Raw genomic sequence first — 16,704 nt, forward strand, 5'->3', positions numbered from 1 at the left:
TGTATGGAGTTGAGGCGGCGTAAGATGGATGGCCGTGCAGAGGAGTATACGAAGCTCCCATAATCCAGCTTGGAGCGGACGATCGACCGATAGAGACGAAGTAGGACGGTTCGATCCGCTCCCCACGACATACCACTGAGAACACGGAGGACATTTAAAGAACGGGTACAACGGGCGGCCAAATATGACATGTGGAGACCAGCTAAGTTTCCTGTCAAAGGTAAGGCCTAAAAATTTGGTTGTCTCCACGATTGGGAGAGCAACGGGACCGAGTCCTAAGGACGGTGGGAGAAACTCTTTGTAGCGCCAGAAGTTAATACAGACCGTCTTCTCGGCAGAAAAACGGAAGCCATTGGCGACACTCCAGGAGTAAAGACGGTCAAGAGAACGCTGAAGACAGCGCTCCAGGACACGTGTACACTGCGCGCTGCAATAGATGGTAAAATCGTCCACGAAAAGGGAGCCTGATACATCAGCTGGGAGGCAATCCATTATTGGATTGATCGCGATGGCGAAGAGAGCGACGCTCAAAACTGAGCCCTGTGGCACCCCATTCTCCTGGCGAAAGGTGTCGGACAGGACAGAACCCACACGTACCCTGAACTGTCGATCCATTAAAAAGGAACGAATAAAAAGAGGGAGGCGACCGCGAAGGCCCCATGTATGCATGGTGCGGAGAATGCCCGCCCTCCAACAGGTGTTGTAAGCCTTCTCCAAATCAAAGAACACAGCCGCGGTCGGGCGCTTCCGCAAGAAGTTATTCATAATGAAGGTCGACAAGGTAACCAGATGGTCAACAGCAGAGCGGCGCCTACGAAATCCACATTGTACATTGGTAAGTAGGCGTCGAGACTCGAGCAGCCAAACCAATCGAGAGTTAACCATTCGCTCCATCACTTTACAGACACAGCTGGTAAGCGAGATAGGTCGATAACTGGAAGGCAAGTGCTTGTCCTTCCCCGGCTTAGGAATAGGGACAACAATAGACTCGCGCCAGCATGCGGGAACATGTCCCTCAATCCAGATGCGATTGTATGTACGAAGAAGAAAACCTTTACCCGCAGGAGAAAGGTTCTTCAGCATCTGAATATGAATAATATCAGGCCCTGGAGTGGAGGACCGTGATCGGCCAAGTGCGGTTTCGAGTTCCCGCATGGTGAATGGGGCATTATAACTTTCACAATTCGAGGAGCGGAAGTCAGGTGGCCTAGCCTCCTCTGCCTGTTTGCGGGGGAGGAAGGCAGGGTGGTAATGAGCGGAGCTCGAAACCTCTGCGAAGAAGCGGCCGAAGGCATTGGAGACAGCCTCAGGGGCCACAAGGACTTCATTCGCGACCTTCAAGCCAGAAACTGGTGAGTGGACCTTAGTGCCAGATAGCCGGCGCAGGCTACCCCAGACAACAGAAGAAGGAGTATAACTGTTGAAGGTGCTTGTGAAAGCAGCCCAGCTGGCTTTCTTGCTTTCTTTGATAATACGACGACACTGAGCACGTAATCGTTTATAATTAATACAATTCGCCACTGTAGGGTGGCGTTTAAAGGTGCGTAAAGCACGTCGACGAGCACGTAAAGCGTCTCGACATGCTGCGGTCCACCAGGGGACCGGTACGCGACGTGGAGAAGAAGTAGGGTGAGGGATGGAATATTCAGCAGCAGCGAGAATGACTTCCGTGAGGTGTGCGACCTGACGATCGCAGCTTGGGAAGGTTTGATCCTGAAAGGTCGCCCTGGAAGAGAAGAGCCCCCAGTCTGCCTTGGAGATGGTCCAACTAGAGGAGCACGGAGAGGGAGTATGCTGCAGGAGATGGATAACACACGGGAAGTGGTCGCTCGAATATGTATCAGCAAGTGCATACCACTCAAACCGGCGTGCAAGTTGGGGAGTACATATAGAGAGGTCTAAATGGGAATAGGTGTGAGATGTGTCCGAAAGAAAAGTAGGGGCGCCAGTATTGAGACAGACAAGATTGAGCTGGTTGAAAAGGTCTGCTAACAAGGAGCCCCTCGGGCAGGATGCTGGAGAGCCCCAAAGGGGATGGTGGGCATTGAAGTCTCCAGTTAACAAAAATGGTGCAGGTAGCTGAGCAATAAGTTGCATAATGTCTGCCCTGGTAACGGCAGATGACGATGGAGTGTAAACGGTACAAAAGGAAAACGTAAAAGTGGGGAGAGTAATGCGGATGGCAACTGCCTGCAGGCCGGTGTGCAACGTGATGGGATCGTAGTAAATATCATCCCGGACCAGCAACATAACCCCTCCATGAGCTGGGATACCTACCACAGGGGGTAGGTCAAAACGCACAGAGGTGTAGTGTGCCAAGGCAATTTGATCGCATGGGCGTAGCTTCGTTTCCTGGAGGGCTACGACGAGCGGACGGTGCAAGCGGAGCAGCAACTTCAAGTCCTCTCGGTTGGAGCGAATGCTGCGAATATTCCAGTGAATAAGTGCCATCGTAAGAAAAGGAAGATGATAGAAGGGGTCACCTCGAAGGCCGCTTAGGGCCTGGCTTCGAGCGAGCACTGCCGCCGCTATCAGTAGGCGGACAGTCATCGTCCATTGGGTCTATAGGGTCATCGGCCATCTCGGGAGGATGGCCGGGAGGGGGAGCTTCCTCCGCCGGTGAACGGCCAGATGTACGGCTACCAGCGGTGCGGCCAGGCGAAACGGATGACGGCCTGGGGCGGCAACCGCTGGGTGGCGCAGGAGAAGAAATGCGTCGTGGCGGAGAAGGAGAACTGTGCTTCCTATGCGCCTTTTTGGAAGGACGTTTGGTGGAAGTACCGGTCGAAGGCTGGGAGGTCGAGGTACGGAGGAAGTCTGCACGGGATGGTTCCTTCTTGAAGGCCCGTGCATCTGACTTCGGGGTCTTCGTCTTAGCAGAAGCTGAGGAAGGGGCTGGTGTCTGTGGGGTGATGGGAGGAAGAGGAGACGTCGACCGCGCGATCTTAGCACTGGCCGAACGGACGACCGTGGTGCTGAAGGTCAGATCGCATGTCTGGGTTGCTACCTCCCGGGTAGTCCGAGGAGAGGCGAGGACAGTACTGTATTTCCCCGCTGGGAGCAGCGTGGGCTTCCTACTAGCCAATAGCTTGCGAGCAGCCGAGGTGGACACTTTATCTTTGACCCGAATTTCTTGGATACAGCGTTCTTCCTTATAGACAGGACAGTCGCGGGAGGATGCGGCATGGTCACCCTGACAGTTCACACAACGAGGAGACGGAGGTGGACAGTCACCCTCATGGGCATCCCTGCCACAAGTGACACATTTAGCCGCATTGGAACAAGACTGCCGAGTGTGATTGAAACGCTGACACTGGTAGCAGCGCGTAGGTGTCGGGACATAGGGGCGAACAGAAATAACCTCGTAGCCCGCCTTGATGCGCGATGGCAGCTTAACACTATCGAAGGTCAAGAAAAGTGTCCGGGTTGGTACAAGGTCATTGTTGACCTTTTTCATGACCCTATGGACAGCCGTCACGCCCTGCTCAGCGAGGAAAGATTGAAGCTCCTCGTCAGTCAATCCGTCGAGGGAGCTAGTATAGACTACACCACGAGACGAATTCAAAGTTCGGTGGGCCTCCACCCGGACAGGGAACGTGTACAGGAGTGTGGCCCGAAGCAGTTTTTGTGCCTGAAAGGCACTCTCAGTTTCTAGTAATAAGGTACCGTTACGCAACCTGGTACAAGATTTGACAGATCCGGCTATGGCATCTACGCCCTTCTGGATAACGAAAGGGTTGACAGAGGAAAAATCCTTTCCGTCCTCAGATCGAGAAACTACGAGGAACTGTGGGGCAGGCGGTAGTACTTTTGTCACTGTTGGCTGGTCACGTTTCCGTTTTTGGGTCGAAGTCGAGAGAGATGGAGTAGAATCCATTGCGGAGGAATCCCCCATGATTGCCAGCGTCTCCGATGGCGCGCTCCTTCCTTGTGGGGACCCTCTCAGAGGGCACTCCCGCCTTAGGTGAATGTTTACACCTCAGGTCACACCTCCCGAGAAACAGACGGAGGGACCAATCGGCAATCACCCCTCCCCGGGCCTGGCCTTTACCAGGGGGTACGCGCGTGCCTTACATGTCTACCCAGGGCGGGGACTTACGCGTTACCCCGTCACTGGCTACGCGTGCGAACGCGTGGGTCGGCCTTCAGGCACGCACAGGGAGGAAGGAAGAAGAGGAAAAAGAAGAGAGAGAGAGGGAGAAAGAGGACAGACCGTCTCAAACGCCGAGGCGGAGACCAGAGAAGGCAAGGAGAAGAAGGCAATGAGAAAGCAAGGAGAAAAAGGCAATGAGAAGGCAAGGAGAAAAAGGCAATGAGAAGGCAAGGAGAAAAAGGCAATGAGAAGGCAAGGAGAAAAAGGCAATGAGAAGGCAAGGAGAAAAAGGCAATGAGAAGGCAAGGAGAAAAAGGCAATGAGAAGGCAAGGAGAAAAAGGCAATGAGAAGGCAAGGAGAAAAAGGCAATGAGAAGGCAAGGAGAAAAAGGCAATGAGAAGGCAAGGAGAAAAAGGCAATGAGAAGGCAAGGAGAAAAAGGCAATGAGAAGGCAAGGAGAAAAAGGCAATGAGAAGGCAAGGAGAAGTCAAGGGAAAGAGTAAGGAAGACAGTGAGGTGGAGAAGAGCAAAGAAAGGAACCAACAAAAGGAAGGAAGAAACGAGAAGTGAAAAACCAAAAAGACCACGATTATAGGTCGTGGAACCGTCCGTCTCCGGACGCAGGCGCTAACTACCCCCGTGAGGGGGATGGACTCCTTTTAGTCGCCTCTTACGACAGGCAGGAATATCTCGGGCCTATTCTAATCCCCGGACCCGCAGGGGGAGATTAGTTACAGTGTTACGGCTAATGAAAGACTTTGCCTGAAATATAATAACTTCGTCAACATGAAACCATCACAAAACCGTACGAGGTCACAGTAAAGCACGATATCCATCTATATTGTTGTTATTGATCTGATTAATCTACTAAAACGTGTCTCGGACGTGTATCTACAGTAATTTTCCCAAACATACAGATAGGCAAAGACGTAATTTCGTAGAATTTTTAATTTATTAGCTACTTGGCCCAATTAAAAAAAAATCCTTACAACTGCACAAAGCTTTCAACAAAAGTTTTAGAGAATTTAATTTTGGAAAAAATGATGGTAATAACGTTAACTGAAACTGTATGAATGTGCCACATAATCTGCCTTTATTAATACCATAGCAAACGTGAATTCACGTTAAACAGGAAAAAACAAAGCTCAGTGTTAAGGAAGTTGTACCGTGTACATACAATTTCACAATACATTCACAATAAATGTTCAAAAATGTCTCCACCGAGTTCAATGCATTTAGCTGCACGTGTATGAACCGATTTTGTTGTTCGTTTCAGTTTCACAGGGTTGTTCTTAATTTCGTCTATTGGATTTATAAGGTTCTGGAAAACTACTGCAGATACACGGCTAGGAAATGTTTTATTAGAGTCACCAGATCAATAACAACAAAATAAATGGAAATCGTGCTTTACTTACTTTAACCTCTTATAGTTTTGCGATGGCTTCATATTAGCGCAGTTGCTGAATTTCAGGCAAAATCTTATTAGCCGTAAGTCTGTAACTAAACTTAGCGAACCTATGCTTCTATAAACTTTTTTCTTTAGTTTTACTAGTACAATAACGTATTAAAATATTATCATCTCTTCGTGAATCACTCTGTATAAATTTTACTTTTGATAATGCTTCCGAAATTTTCAAAGTGCTTTATTCAAAACAGTACTATGGTTTTGTTACACAAGATTTGCGCGGGAAGGATGCGCTTTGAAAAATACGAGATCTACAAACCCTTGAAAATTAGTTAAATTGAGTTTAGCGACCGATTTCAGGTGATGTACCGGTATATCACTAACAGAAAAATAAAGTTGGTTTTGTAAAATGTACGAGTGTAACATCACATCAAAACAAATAGTCCACAGTACCTGTGTATTAAAAAATATCGCCCATTGGTATTTCAAAGCGACTTTAACATTACTTTCATTGGTTAATTTTTAGTTTTGTTTTTGTTGCAGATAAGTACTAACTTGCAGCCACTACGTGAGTTTGTAAAGCCCTTTTCGACGGCAACTGAGAGTGCGCCTCTTTATTTACAATTAGAACTAATTGATTTGCAAACCGATAATGGCCGAAAGGATTTATTTTACAATGCCAAAAGTGTGCTCCAGTTCTACCAGAATTTTTCGAAGAAAGAATTCCTAAGGTGCACAGAGAAGCAGCGAAGATTATTTTTGTATTTGGTTCCACGTGTTTAAGGGAAAGATTCTTTTCTGTTTCGTCTTGTACGAAAACTAAATTGCATGCAAACGTTTCTGGTTGTAATTTAAGAAAGACTAAGAACTGCTGTCAGCCTATCTCTTGTTCCATATCTTAGGAGAATAACTGCAAATAAATGACGAAGAAAATAGAAGAGAGAATTTTCTTTTCAAACCAAAATTGAAGTAGTTATTATTATTAAAATCTCTTTTGCACCGGTAATGCTTTCACACCAAACAGAGCTCTCCGCCCACTGTTCGTAACATTTGGCAATGACGAAGAGAACAGAGCTGAAGTCTTGGAAAAAGTTGAGACACGCGCTATTGCGCGAAGTCGAGGAATGAGGGTTTGCAACGTTGTGAATATAGCGAAGCAGTCTTCTGCACTTTGCACTGCGCTGGTCTAAACACCTTGAGACGCCCTGCTCTACAGCCTTGCATTTGTCCTACGTAGCCATTTGGGCTTGAGAAAGGAGATGTAGTGAATTACGTTAAACAACAATGTTTTGACTTCTGAAATATTTTGTTACGCAAATTCTACGGGAAAAATCTATTTGGTTTGGTCACTGACTTACAGCACTTGGCTACGATACTGCATTTAGTATGCTGTTCGTAGAAACTTACCCGTATCCCCTTTTTCTTAATTATTATTAGACCAACCTCTGTATTATCCCTATCTGATTTTGTATTTATAACCTTGTATTCAGGTGACATTAACTTCGTTCTTCCTGCTACCGCACTTTCCTAATTCCCACTGCGACCTCAACTGACCTCAACTTCCCTATTTCCCTTCTTAAATTCTTCCCCTAATAACAACCTCCTACGCAGTTACTGTCCTGTGTTTCGGATAGGGTAGTATTTTACATCGTGAATATTTTATCTAGGAGGATGCCATCATTAAGCGAGACAGTAGAGCTGGCTGCCTTCGGAAAGCTGTAGTTCCCAGTTGCTGTCACTCGTTCGCAGTACCAAAGTGATAAAATAAAAATAATGACGTTTCGAAATTTTGCAAAATATCTTCATTTATTACACAGATAGCCATAAAATGTTACTTTTAAGGGATTGCAAGATGTTACGTAGATTTCGTTTAGAAATTAATTATGCCAATGATTGGGTGATTATTTTACTAAACCTTTTTCTTTTAAACAGCTCTCGTGCGAGTAATCAAATCCGTTTTACACAGAGGAAGTAAATACCCCCTGTTTCGAATGGCTCTGGGACTTAAGATCTGATATCATCAGTCCCCTAGAACTTGAGAATTTCTTAAACCTAACTAACCTACGGACATCACACACATCCATGCCCGAGGCAGGATTCGAACCTGTGACCGTAGCACTCACGCGGTTCCAGACTGAAGCGCCTAGAACCGCTTAGAACCGCTCGGCCACAGCGGCTGGCTGTTCCGAATGTTGACTCAATACATCTAGAAGAAGATTAGACGAATGTTCATTTTTTTCTGATGCTGAATAGTGACGGATGCCAATGGGGTAGGGTGTTACGTGTTATTTCAAAATAATTACTTTCTTGATTGGCCGCCAAGGAGTTTCCATGAAAAACACATTTTCTCTGATTATGGGATAACAAAGATACCGGCAGGCATGGAAAAATCATGAATGGCAGACGCGAGACTAGTTCATGGCTGCTCATGAATATGTGAAGTGTCGGCTATTTTAGTCTGAAGAAATCCTTTCCTCACCTCTACGTATAAAACTTCGACTCAAACAAATCGTGAAGGGTTGGATCCTGTTTCCTAAGGTTCCAAATATCACACATTTCTCTTCCTAAAGATATCAGAGAAAAAAAGCAAAGTCGCATTTTCGTGTCTTGTCGCGAGAAGATAACGCATGAGCTGGCTGACATTTCTACAGTGGTAAAAAAAAATATTAGACTTCTAGATGTAGTTAATAATTGCTGAAGAATCAGAGTGAAATGCCAACAAATCGTACAGCGTCTTCTAAATAGTTGGAAAAGGTGGGATATGCAGTATCAAATACATTGTGCATTTTCTGCTTGCACCTAAATATGAGCTGAAGTCGGGCAGATATACAGATAAAAACAAAGTGAATACTTCTTCAAAAACATTACTAGAATCGAAAGAAGACACCAAGGGCGGCAAAAGGAACGGATGCTGTGTGATTAAATCTGGCTTATTGTGGAGGGAATATATAACCCAACACACAAGAGGAACAGAAGACACACTATGCAACCTTTACCTAGTTGCTCATCGTTTTGACGATTAATGTATTCCCAACATTTTAGGGATCGTGGCTGATTTTTCTATTAACTTCAAACTAGAACAATTCCTAAATAACGTTTATATCAAAATTAAAACAACTAGTACATCACGTAAGGCGGAAATTTTTCGGGACAACCAGCCATCGTGCAGCAGGAAACAATACGAGATAATTGAAATTCAAGTACTTGCACGAACTGTGCTCGTAGAATCTGTCTTGGTAAGTCTCCAATGTATGCAACAAGTTTGACGCTCACGAAGAGCGCGGGTTCGGCAAGTCGGTTATGGTAGCTATGGGTTCTGCGTCTTCATGGTCAATATTGGGCTTAGATTTACCAGGGAAAGACAGACAAATAACTTGTAACAGCGTATTCTATCAGGGAACAAAACTGTAAAACAAAAAGAAACGAAAAACATTACAAAATACATCTGTTTAAAAAGGCAGTGAAAACAGTCTTTAGAAGTAATACATACTACACAATTACAGGTTACTTAAGAGGATAGTAATGAAAAGGGTTAAGTACCAACTCCCTGTCACACCGAAATACGTGATCACGGTTTACTTCTTCCAAAGGAAATCAAGCGTCTGATGTGAAATGCTTGATAGTAATGTCTTGGCTTTCTCCGGACCTTAGCATCTTACTCAGTTTTTCATTTTAACTGAGGAGTCTTGTTAACAGTGTGCGGGTGTGGAACCAGAGCTCTGATCAAACAGGAGTTGGTGCAAGGGGCACTGTAGCAGATTCGCACCCATGAGTCTGCAGGTGGTGTCCTTACTGCGCTCAGCGAGGAAGAACGGTACTGTGTTTTACAATACGAGTTACCTGAAACGAACTGCGTGTAAATCAAGCAACATTGTACAATAGGGACTTATGCAACGAGGCAGTGCAACTGTTACAACACTGACCTTATATTTCGGAGGCCGGAGTTGCTCTGTCCGGCCAGCCTGATTTGGGTTTTGCGCAGTTTTCCTAATTCTCTAAGACAAATGCCGTGATGGTTCCTTAGTCAGGGCCACGGCCGACCGCCTGTCCTATCCTCATAAAGCATGCTACGTATTCTGTGGATTGTATATTTTGAGCTATTGATTTGTCTTTCATTCCTGTGTCATTGTGATCCTTGACTAAGTAAAGATGACAATGAGATCACCCTAGGCACAGTACGGCACTTGCAACAATATGTTTATAACATAACAGGCACAGCATGAAATGACCACAAATCACCTGAATGTTTCCATTTTATTGTATATATGTGGTTGATTTTAGGTACTTAGTGTCTCTCCACTGAAATACAATCTTGCTCTCGCCTGTAAATTCCATAACCTCTGCCCCTTAATAATTACATATTTTCGTCTTTTACTACCATCGTTAAAGCGCGGAACCGCTAGCGCTTAACAAATATCGCGGTTTGGGGGTGGGGGTCTTGTAACCCGGATCATACAGGATGACAGCTACTGAACTATATGAAATACAACAGTTTACGTTAGGAGGGTCAAACTGCACATTTGGCCGCGGGGCATGATGGGAATTAATATGCGCTTGTATGGTTTGGTTTAGCGACGAAGCCCACTTTCATTTCGATGGGTTCGTCAGTAAGCAAAATTGGCGCACGTTGGAGACTGAGAATCCGCGTTTCATTATCGAGAAGCCTCTTCACCGTCAACGGGTGACTATGCTGTGCAAAGCCCAGTCAAGAAGTAATGGGTGCGATATTCCTTGATAGCACGGTGACCACAGAACGATACGTGAAGGTTTTGTGGAAAACGATTTCTTCCCCGTTATTTAGAGTGATCCTGATTTCGACAACATGTGATTCATGCAACACGGAGCTCGACCGCATCGAAGCAAAAGAATGATATCCTGGAAAAGCACATTGGGGACGGCATTATGGCTGTGGTGTACCCAGGGGCCACTGGCATGGGCCTCGATTGGCAGTCATATTCTCCGGATCTGAACACATGGGACTCCTTTTTGTGGGGCTATATTAAAGACAAGCTGTACCGCAATAACCCGAAACCATTGCTGAGCTGAAAACAGCCATGCAGGAGGTAATCGACAGCATCGATGTTCCGACACTTCAGCAAGTCATGCAGAATTTCGCTATTCGTCTGTGCCCCGTCATCGCCAATGATGGCAAGCATAGCTAATATGTCATAACCTAAATCCGAAAATCTATAGTGACATTTACATGTTGAATAAAGTGTACGCAGCGCGTAGTTTGTAACTAATTTACGTTTGTCATATAGTTCAATAATTGTCACCCTGTATTTGAGCTAGCAACATGGGATCAAAAGATTCTGATCTAGCTCAGATCAGCGGCCATCTGTATAGTCATTCGAACATACATCTTACTGCAGCTATATTTGAGTATATTAAACAATGTTTGAACGAGACGAAGCTGGCGTCCACGCAAACGGTGTGGATCTATAATTCCTTTTGCAAAACGTTTTAACTGGACTGAAATTAAGGCTCAGGTAAGGGCACAATTTGTAAGTGCACAGATCGGATTTTACGTGCAAAAACGGTCACCCTCGTTCGGATTTGGCGTTCGAAAACTCTCACCCTTAAATAAATCCGGACTGGAGCAAGACTGAGGGTTCAAATTTGGTCCACCGATGTATTTGATTCTGATATAAGGTTTAACCATTTGAAAATCCTTGCTTCTTTGGATTTTACGTGCAAAAATCACGTTTTTCACGAAGGTTTCCGAAGCGCTCCACTTCTGTATTTTACACTTGTAAAGAGCGTTCAAACTTTGCACAAAGGCAGATAAATGGATAAAATCAAACTGAATTGTTTTTATTCAATGATCTTTATCCGTTATTGGGACACGATGGTTTAAAGTCGAGCAAGAAGTAGCACGTAAAATTCGTTCTTACTTGAAATAAATGGGCGGAAACGGTTTAAAGTGAATCAAATAAACAAGAAATGCATTCTTACGATAAAATTGAAAACTCTCTTTCAAAAATCTAGCATTATTCCGAGTTTACGTCCGAAAAACAAGTTTTTTGTGAGTTTCTTTACGCACGTCACTTCTAAGTTTCAATCTTGCGCAGTTCGGTTCAAATTTTTGTAAGAAGGTAGACAAATGCATGTAGTTAATGATCGTCCTGTTCTGTGAAAGCTACATCCTTTGCCACGATATACGCAACGTGGTTCGAAAACAATACAAAAAAGCTCTACACCGTTTGAGTCGTCACGCGAGTCAGTATAAATCGACATCTGTTGCCAAGATACGACGATGTTACGTCAGAATTACGGTAGTTGGGAACCAGAATGAAACTATTCCTATCATAGCATAAAAGAAGGCGATTATGTCCTGGGCAGATTTAGGAATGTGAAATTAGGGAACTAGCTTCTCGACTTATCTAGCACCTCCGAAGACTTTCAAATCAAAAGATCTTGGCATATTCGCGCTTTTGTTCAGTTAACCCTACTTCCCCAGCACAGTGAGCTGTCTTAGACCATTCCTTTGTTACACGTATGGTGTGGGGTGTTAAGAACAGAGAGAGAGACACATTTCTTTGCTTCTAGGGAGTGGGAAGCATCTACAGTAGCAAGTATCACAGAATGTGGATGCATGCATCCTAAACTTTGATGACAAGTCGTGTCATATTGCTAAAAGCCGTGCTGGATGACATGATAGCACGTGTCACTTTAAACGACGTGTTCAAAAAATGGTTCAAATGGCTCTGAGCACTATGGGACTTAGGAGGTCATTAGTCCCCTAGAACTTAGAACTACTTAAACCTAACGAACCTAAGAACATCACACACATCCATGGCCGAGGCAGGATTCGAACCTGCGACCGTAGCAGCAGCAGCGCGGTTTCGGACTGAAGCGCCTGGAACCGCTCGGCCACACCGGCAGGCTAAACGACGTGTCATCATGTATCAAGTTACTTTCTACTTGACACGATGACATGGATACAAATACGGACAAGTAAAAATGCGGAAATATGTCAAGCTGTTTTGATTTAAATATCTTTGAAGTTGCCAGGTAAGTCAAAAGCTAGTTCTCTTCTTCTACGTCCCTAACTCTGCCAAGATATATTCGCCTTTTTTTCCTTCTACGATAGGAGTATTTTTAATTCTGGCGTGAAGATATTTAATTGCGCAAATCTACGAACTTCCCTTTTATGTTTAATGTAGCGAAATCAAATGAACGTTGTATTAAATATTACACCGAATTCCCCAAGCACATCGGGATCGCATCATCTGCAATTTCAAGCCAGATTTAAATGTATAAAGTCGTAGTATCAACTTATCTTCCCCCATTGCGGAATAATGACAAATTCTAACCTACATTCCTCTACAGTTGCTTCCAAACAAATGAACAATTTCAAGAACGAAATTTTCACTCTGCAACGGAGTGTGCGCTGATATGAGTCTTCCTGGCAGATTCAAACTGTGTGCCGGACCAAGACTCAAACTCGGGACCTTTGCCTTTCGCGGACAAGTGCTCCACCAGTTGAGCTACCCAAGCACGACTCACGACCCGTCTTCACAGCTTTACTTCCGCCCGCGAAAGGCAAAGATCCCGAGCTCGAGTCTCGGTCCGGCACAGTTTTAATCTGGCAGGAAGTTTCAAATGAACAATACTTTTTCCAACCCCACCTGTTCCAAGGATATGCTGTTTTATGTCCAATTCCACAGTTGTAATTCGATACCAGCAAAGAGCTGACATTATGCTCGTAACCAGAACTCAAAAAGCGGTTTCGCAGTAGTAGGTTCTATCTGCGGGATTGCGCTATAACAATCTGCGCCAGCAACACGAATTTAACCTGCTACCGATCTCAACTCATCTTTCTCATCATGTCAGCAGAGTGGCAGCTGACTGGCTTTTCAGTCTGTTGCCGCAGCCCAGCGTGGAACGAATCTGGGTCATGGCGAACACGCGACGCTAAGTGGTACTACCAGCTCTTTCTCACACACTATGAACTCTCCTTCTGTAAGAGCTCACGAAGTCAAGCAAGCTACACACACACACACACACACACACACACACACACACACACAGAGAGAGAGAGAGAGAGAGAGAGAGAGAGAGAGAGAGAGAGAGAGAGAGAGTGTGTTCTAATATTTTACAGCAGAATCTTTCTTTCAGTGGGTGATTTATACTTTGTCTGAACTTGCCAAATGACAGAGTACCGCATTGTTTCCCAGAATCCTTGCGTTTGTTGTTATATATGTTCTGAATATTGATTATAATTTAGAGCATACTCCCTTCCTTCCCCAATCACAGTTTGTAGCGAATACGAGTACAGTGTCATAACCTCTTATGCTCTTAACCACTTCGCCACCTGCTCCACAGCCGATATTAATTTCTTGACAGTAGGTTCCACTTGTGAACTACTGATATCCATCAGATTTAGAAATGGTTTAAATAGTAATAACAATGAAGCTTTCCAATAACGCTTCGTTTGGATACAGACTCCAAAGATCACACGGAAACACGAAATTTTTTCTTTCCCCTCCTGCACTAAATTCCAATCCAACAACCTCTTCCCAAACTGCCCGAAGAGTACCTCCGTTGCTTCAACTCCCGACGTTATTTCAGGGAAATCTTTTGACCATGGCGAGACATACCTTGTGTTGTGTACAGGTATCTGACAAGCTGGAACAAAAACCAAGGGAGAAGATATTAAAATTTGAAGGAACACGTAACGTGAACGTCTGGCCTCAGATTACCGAAGTCACTGCAAGTGAATAAATTATAATGCAAAGAAAAGAAACTGGAACACTAAAGAAACTATGACTGAGCCAACATCTTTAAGGGCGAAACGAACTGGAAGACTTTTAACCCCTAATTTCGATTAAGATGATTTCGTTCGTCCTGATTACCACACCAGGAATCTGCCAGAACACCTGCTAAAATTTTTGTAAGGCCAATACCGCTTAAATATTTCTTTATTTAATACAACCGGTTTCGGCAGACTCTGCTGTCGTCCTCAGGTCTTCAAAAATTTTTGTTATACAACGCATTGATTTTGAGTTGGAACCTCCACACCAAGTTATGTTAGTGGCATGAAGGTTCGGGCTTAAAACAAACACGTTTTATAATTAAAAATTTTGAAGATGCGAAGATGACAGTCAAGTCTGTCGAAACCGGTTGGTGTGAAGAAAGAAATATTTATGCAATCTTGGCTTTAGACTGTTTTTACCAAATAACAGAAATTGCTCCTTTCAACAGAATTTTCTCTCGTTGAGAAATCAAAACAACTGACTAACCTATTGGCAGCAAGAACTTCTTTCTGCTTAGTCATTTTTGGAACTTAAATTCAAGTGATGTCAAGCTAATCATAACACGAATTCTGTGGGTATATGTTTTCTTATCCGTTACGAGGAATGCAAGCTTACAAAGATTACCAGCATTTTATGATTAACTGTCCCACTTTACTAGAATTATTTACCGTAACTGATCATATATGCACATCATTATAATTACCAGTTCCGAAAAGAAAACTACAATTAACGACTGCATCACAACAAACATGGTAAGCTGCAATTCCCATTTGTAGAGCCTTTACGAGGTATGCAGGTACACTGAACAAACACACCTTTTTTTCCCACTGCTCAGTACAGTTTTCCCGAACAGCATGTACAGTTCACCAATTAAAAGTGCTTCAGGTTAATGGTATTGCCATTTTTTAAAACTGATACAGTGTTGTGAGAGTTTGTGACGAACAAAAACATCGTCACATATTCATTATACTGCAATGTCAGCATTTATGAACGGTTATAACTTGTATCATCTAATTCCACAACATCTTCACTGCTTTCAAATTCATCATCTCCATTTCATGTCCACAAAATTAATTCAGATGAATATGAATATTTCTCATTTACGAGGTACCACGGAGATAATTCCTAAGACATTACAAGAATATTCAGTACATAAAGAATAAATCAGTTGAACGGGATGAACAGTGCCTTGGAAAGAGGTTTAAGGTTAATGTGAACAAAAGTAAGACATAGGTAATGCAATGTGAACGAATTAGGTCTGCCGATGCTGAGGGAATCAGATTAGGAAAGGAGCCACTAAAAGTAGCAGATTACGTTTGTTCAAATGGTTCAAATGGCTCGGAGCACTATACGACTTTTTTTTTTTTTGTGGTTTTAGGGCGCAAAACTTCTATGGTCATTAGCGCCCAGCCCGTGACTTAAGACAGTAAAAAACCGAAATTGAAAACCAGCAGCAATGGGAACAAAGTCAGAAAATTGGAGAAACTAAAAATAGAAGAGTGCTTAAAAATCTGCTACAGAAAGGGGGTGGTGGTCCCCCAAAAAAAAACTTCAAATGACTGACGTCATTTCACTGTCACTAATAAACTGCAGAACGCGGTCGGCTGAGCGCGTGTCATCTGCTAAAATCGACGATAGATCAGGCGATAGCTGTAGACGGGAGCGTAACTGATTAAAATAGGGGCATTCAATTAAAAGGTGTCTGACCGTCCACGGCTGAGAGCAGTGGGGACAGAGTGGAGGAGGATCACCGCTTAAAAGATGTCTATGGCTAAAAAGACAGTGCCCTATCCGGAGTCTAGCTAAAATTACCTCCTCCCGACGACGCGTTCGGGAGGAAGAGGTCCAAGCGCAAGGAAGGTCTTTCACTTCCCGCAATTTATTACGGGGAAGTGTTGACCAATGCGCATGCCATAAATGAGCAACTTGGCGACATAAACCGCTCCGTAGATCGGTGAAGGGAAGCGACTGAATAGCTGGCCGAGGAAGAGAGACTGCAGCCTTGGCCGCCATATCGGCCGCCTCATTCCCACAGATACCAGCGTGTCCCGGGAGCCAGAGGAACGCCACCGAGACGCCCCCCAGGTGGAGCAAGCGCAGACAGTCCTGAATCCGGTGGACCAGAGGGTGCACAGGGTAAAGAGCTTGGAGACTGAGGAGAGAGCTGAGAGAATCGGAGCAGATAACGTACTGTATCCGCTGATGGCGGCGGATGTAGTGGACAGCCTGGAGAACAGCATAAAGCTCCGCAGTATAAACCGAACACTGGTCGGGAAGTCGAAAGCGATTTGGGGTGTCGCCAACAATATAGGCACTCCCTACACCTAAGGATGTTTTCGAGCCGTCGGTGTAAATAAATGTGGCGTCCGTCATTTGTGCACATAGAGCAGCAAATGCCCGACGATAAACAAGTGTAGGGGTACCATCCTTGGGAAATTGACAAAGG

The sequence above is a fragment of the Schistocerca cancellata genome, chromosome 1, assembly GCF_023864275.1.
Source record: "Schistocerca cancellata isolate TAMUIC-IGC-003103 chromosome 1, iqSchCanc2.1, whole genome shotgun sequence".
Classification (NCBI taxonomy): Eukaryota; Metazoa; Arthropoda; class Insecta; order Orthoptera; family Acrididae; genus Schistocerca; species Schistocerca cancellata.